The following is a 6,425-nucleotide window of genomic DNA, read 5'->3' as shown; positions in this document are numbered from 1 at the left end:
TCAATGTGGCGTTTTTATTTACAGAAATGTGATGAGCCACAGCTAAAGCCAAGTATCAAATATCGACCCTCACACACCACACATGGGATGCGTTCGCACAAGTAACGTGGCCCGTGAGTAATCCAGTTTGATTGGAAAAAACCGTTGAGAATCCGTGTAAATTTACGTATAAGAAGACTCGCTCGATCGATCGGCTTCGAATCGTACGAGTCGACGAGTCACTGTGATTTTATATACGGATTACACGGACGAGTTTAAATCACTTATTCGTTTATTTATTTCGAATCACACACCAATGTATGGTTTGAAAGAAAGCAATTCCAAACCTAGAGACGGGACAAAACCATGTCACGTCAGCGCTTCCTGAGGTTCATCACGGCCTCACAAAATGGCCGCCAACCTGGGCTCCATTTCCAAGCAGCCCCCGCCATTTCCTCGTAATCCACGTGAAACTGAAGACAGGCGCGCGAAACGTCATGACGTTCAGTGTCTTCAGCTTCACATCGAGCAGTGTTGTTATTTAAGGCTGCGTTCACACCATGTCGGAATTAGCGTAATTACTAGATGACAACAAGGAGGACGTTCTACTGTACTGTATGTCTTTTGTTTGTTTTCAGATCCATCTTGCATTGTTAAGACATTAATAATAGTCAATTATACGAATGATCACATATCAAATATTACGAGAGAACTATTTAATTACGTTGTGCTGCTGAAGTCGGAGCTCTCCGAAAAATCCTAGTTTACAAGTCATAATCGACGAGTTCTACGAGGACGGGAATGCTTTTTACAAGTCGGAATCTCGTAATTACGGTAATTACGGCGTGTAATTTTTTTCCTTTTCATTGCTAAGCTTCAGTCTGTAGTTATTATTATTATTATTATTATTATTGATGACATTTTTCTTTAATCATGTTTCACTAGACTTCTGTGTCACCTGACATACCCCTCTTGATTTCACCGTACCAACCCGTGCGACGTTTATTTCTTTAAAAGCTTTCAAATGCTTTTCTTACCGAATGAAAAGCTTAAAAATAAATCATAAAAATACATGAGCTTAAAACATACACACATAACCACAATTTTTATTTTTTTATTTTAGTTAAACTCTTTCACACAAATACAACTCTTACACTGCAAATATAATAAGGTATAAAGTATAAACATAATTTTATCATTTAAAATCTTAACAATTGAGCAATTTCATTTGTTACAGGATCGGATCAAATTTTTATTATTATTTTTTTTTAAACCGGTATCCGATTCAACAATTTTTGCTGGTGTCCTGGTTATCGGATTTGTTCCGTCTCAAGACTAGCTGAGGACAAAAAATAATGGCGCCCTATAAAGGAAGGAAGGAAGAGTCCGTACTGTATGCGTGTCTATGGCAGCCGACACGCTGCAGTGGCTGAGCTGCGTTACTGGAAGATTCAGCACACGCCGCGTTCATGAGGCGCAATCGAACCTTTTAATCGTCCTTTTATGAGTCATGAGTCAGTTAGTTGCTTTGTGGGCGTGGCTAACTGTAAATCATGACCGTGCTTGGTCGGTGATCAGTGAACTCATGGCTGAGTTTACGGGGGCAAAAAAACAAGTCTTGACACATGTGAGTTGGCGTGAGTTGATTCGGTGTGAGCCGTAGCGCTGACGGCAAACCTCTTCCCTTCCCTCCGTCTAATTACGTTACAGCACCTCCAGGCAATTATTTTTCATAATCCATTTGAATAAACTTGCGCTGTGGCGCTTCACACGGACTCGGACCGCTGAAGCAAAAGAGTGACAGGGAGAAGACGACTGGAGCCTGATCGAATCTTTCAAGCATTTGAAGAAAACGATGTAGAAACGATCTTTCTGAATTCATTCGACTTGCCGTGTCATTTTCTTTCGTGTATGTTCTCTAAATGTCGTATACATTATCGGATAGCTTTCTTTAAAATTTAAAAAAAAAAGAACGTCTAATCATAGTGCAATAAAAACAATAAAACAATAAAAAGTCTGACTATAGCTACACCGTAGCATTAATAATGTGACGATGTAAATGATATTCAGATGATCAAGATTTAAAACACAAATGGACTTTCTTTATTATTTTTTTTAAATAATAAAAATAAAAAAATTTTAATATTTTTTATTGCGCTAATAATTACGGTATGTAATCACATTATTCATGGGGAAATGGTCAATTTAAAGATTTATAAATGTAGATATTCAACTAATAGGAATGTCTAGAAATAGACTAAATATTATTAAAATGATCTTAAAGTTCATTATCTCAGTCTTGAGGAATCCTTATGATTATTATTTATTGATATTTTCACTTTTGCAGTGCATTTATTTATTTATTTCATAGTAAGATCGCCTGTCAATCAAGCTTCAGATATTATTGTATATATTTAGATATTATTAAAGGGTGCACTTTAATATATTTTATTTTATCTACATTTAATCGTAACAATCTGATAAACGGCAGTTCTTTCATCATGTTTTGCTTTTTATTTTATTTTATTTTTTTAAATTTTTGTTAGAAAATTGCCGCACACGGACTGGAAATGACAGACTGGAGCCAAAACGTGCATTTTAAAAAAAAAAAAAATGTTTTTGTTGTTGTTTTTGTTGTTGTTGTTTTGCATTTCTTCTGCCAATTAAATCAGTTCAGCGCCCCGTTGTTAAAATGATCATCCCCTGAAATCTTTTCAGTTCCTCTCTGTTTCACAAAGATGCAAAAGAAGGAGAAAAAAAAAATACACAAAGCGTTTCACGGCACCTACATCGGGCTGCTAGCTGTCGCTGGCCTACTTCCCAAAAATAGCATCTGAAACTGAGGAAGATTCTGAGCTGTGTGTGTGTGTGTGTGTGTGTGTGTGTGTGTGTGTGTGTGTGTGTGTGTGTGTAACTGTACGTCTCTTTCACCCTTATGTCTCTCATTCTGTCTCATATTCATTTATTCTGCAGCTGGTATTTTTGTGTGAGTGTGTGTGTGTGTGTGTGTGTGTGTGTGTGTGTGTGTGTGTGTGTGTGTGTATAATGACCACATTAGTACCCTGTGTGTTGTGTGTTTATCCCGGTCGTTAGAGTTGTATGTTTACTTATTTATATCTGTTAAAAAAAAAAGAAATGGGTATTTAGGAAACTGTAGAGTGTGGGTCAAATCTTTCAGCCATAACAATGCAGTCTAATCCTGTCACCATGTGTGTGTGTGTGTGTGTGTGTGTGTGTGTGTGTGTGTGTGTGTGTGGGAGTGTGTGTGTGTGTTTGCAATATGTGTGTGTGCATGCATATGGATGTGTGGGATTTGTGTGTATCTATATATGTGTGTGTGTGTGTGTGTGTGTGTGTGTGTGTGTGTGTGCGCGCAGAGTGGCTTAGTGGCAGCTGAATCACTGTGTGTGGGAGTGCAAATATCCTGGAAGAGGAGTGTGTGTTGTGCTGCATGTGGGAGCATAGCTCCTCCCTTATCCTTCTCCAATGTGTCTTCCTGAACCCGAGTGTCTCCTCACTCACACACACACACACACACACACACACACACACACACACACACACACATGGGAGAGGCTCGTTTTCGTTCATTGACTCATAGCTACAATAAAAAATGCAAAAACAAAAACAAAGGCCAGTGTTAGGATGTTAGGATTCTGCTGGGGCAGGATGCTCCCTGAAAAGCCGCGTTATCGTGTCGTGCTGTTATAGAAAAAAAAAAAAAAAGCCACGCAGCTTTTTACTGTACGTTACAGAGAAACCGCGACGTGTAAATTCCTCTGTCTGCACTCTGAACATGAACTTAAAGTTACAGCTTTACCTCTGAAAGCACTGACACTGGAGACTCCTTCCATGAACGTTAAATAAACGTCTCCTCGTAGATCGGTGAAACTCGCGGCTTTTAAATCCGTTCACAGGGAGCGTTCTGCTTCGAACGAGCTGTTACTATAGAAACGGTAAGGTATTACAACGAGCGTATTAAAACAAACCTGCTACTTTTAGAGCTGCTGTTACAGGAAATGAATCAACACCTCCTGACCAATCAGAATCCAGAATTCAGCAGTGCTGTGGTGGACAGTAATAATATAAATATAAATCGAGTTTGTCCTAACGGAAGATAAGTGTAACCCCCGAGGAGGGAAACACAAAATCAGGATACCGAGCGTGTATTGTATGTGCGGTGCACTTTTCTGGCCACAGGCTTCAGGATCAAATCTTTGCACTCCGATTGGCTCGGCAGAAACTTTTGAACGCTGAGGGTTTTTGGAACAAGATACAATCCGTCCATCCATTTTCTAAACCGCTTATCCTACAGGGGAACCTGGAGCCGATCCCAGGGGGCATGGGGCACAAGGCGGGGTTCACCCTGGACGGGGTTTCAGTCCATGGATGTATGGATGGATGTATGGATCGATGGATGGATGGATGTATGGATGGATGAATGGATGGATGGATGACTGGATGGATGGATGGATGACTGGATGGATGACTGGATGGATGGAAGGATGACTGGATGGATGGATGGATGGAAGGACGGATGGATGGACGGATGGAAGGACGGATGACTGGATGGATGGATGAATGGATGGATGGATGGATGGAAGGATGACTGGATGGATGGATCGATTGGTGGTTGGATCGATGGATGGATGGATGGATGGATGACTGGATGGATGGATGGATGGATGGATGAATGGATGGATGGATGGATGACTGGATGGATGGAAGGACGGATGGAAGGACGGATGGATGGATGGACGGATGGAAGGACGGATGACTGGATGAATGGATGGATGGATGGATGGATGGATGACTGGATGGATGGAAGGACGGATGGAAGGACGGATGGATGGATGGATGGATGGAAGGACGGATGACTGGATGACTGGATGGACGGATGGACGGATGGAAGGACGGATGACTGGATGACTGGATGGATGGATGGACGGATGGAAGGATGGATGACTGGATGGATGGATGGATGGAAGGATGGACGTGTGTTTTCTTTACTGTACTAACAGGGTTTTAGCTGGATGGTGCTCTTAGTCCCTGAAGAAGTGATCCAGCATGAGGATGTGTTTACGATAGAGACTCCAAAGCTCTTCTACACTGTAAGTCTGGATAGAGGCGTAAATGCCTTAAATATAAATGAATGAAAAATTGAACCAATGAAAAAGTTTCTCGACCCGCACAGCTGGCACTGACGGTAACGTAGCTGCTTAATGACACTCTACAAATCATTTGCAAGGATTTTTTATTAGACCATCCATCCTTGCAGTACCCGAATGAGGCGTAGCCCCTCAGCATCATGTGAGTGTGAGTGGAAAATTCCTGAGTAAATGTAATCTGTTACTATAATAAAGTATAACGTTGAGTGAGATTGAAATGGAATACTTGTACTCTAACTTAATTACACAAAAGAGCGAAAGAAAAAAAGACTTTCCACTTCTTACAAAGTACAGATCTCAAAGTTCTCATCTTTCATCATCAAACACACTCCAGGGGTTTGTGTGTGTGTGTGTGTGTGTGTGTGTGTGTGTGTGTGTGTGTGTGTGTGTGTGAACCCTTTAGAAGTTTCTATATTTCTGCATAAATATGACATAAAACATCAGCAGATTTTCACACTAATGTCCTAAGAGTAGATGAAGAGAACCCATTTAAACAAATGAGACACAAATATTAGCCTTGGTCATTTATTTATTGAGGATCCAATATTACGTATCTGTGAGGGCAAAAGTATGTGCACCTTTGCTTTCAGTATCTGTGAGCGAGACCCGCTTGTGCAGTAATAACTGCGGATAAACGTTTGGGGTAAGTGTTGATCGGTCCTGCACGTCGGCTCGGAGGAGTTTTATCCCGTTCCTCAGTACAGAACAGCTTCAACTCTGGGATGTTGGTGGGTTTCCTCACACGAACTGCTCGCTTCAGGTTCTTCCACAACGGTCTGTGTCTACTTTTAGGACTTCTGACGATGTTTTAAGTCATATTTCTAAAGAGATATAGCATATTCTAAAAGGTTCACAAACTTTCAAGCACCACGATATACCGTATGAGGCCCAGACTCCACGAGACCTCTGATGGCGTGCTGTATCTGGCACCAAGATGTCAGCAGAAGATCCTTTAAGTCCTGTAAGTTGCGAGGTGGAGCCTCCGTGGATCGGACTCGTTTGTCCAGAACATCCGACAGATGCTGGATCGGATTGAGATCTGGGGAATTTGGAGGACACCTTGAACTCTTTGTCATGTTCCTCAAACCGTTCCTGAACTATTTTGGCAGTGTGTCAGGGAGCGTTACCCTGCTGAAAGAGGACGCTGACATTAGGGAACACCGTTACCATGAGGGGGTGTACGAGGTCTGCAGCAATGTTTAGGTAGGTGGTACGTGTCAAAGTAACATCCACATGAATACCAGGACCCCAGGAAAACATTGCTCAGAGCATCACACA

The sequence above is a fragment of the Ictalurus furcatus genome, chromosome 6 (genome assembly GCF_023375685.1).
Source record: "Ictalurus furcatus strain D&B chromosome 6, Billie_1.0, whole genome shotgun sequence".
Lineage (NCBI taxonomy): Eukaryota > Metazoa > Chordata > Actinopteri > Siluriformes > Ictaluridae > Ictalurus > Ictalurus furcatus.
Note: the sequence above shows the minus strand (reverse complement) of the source record.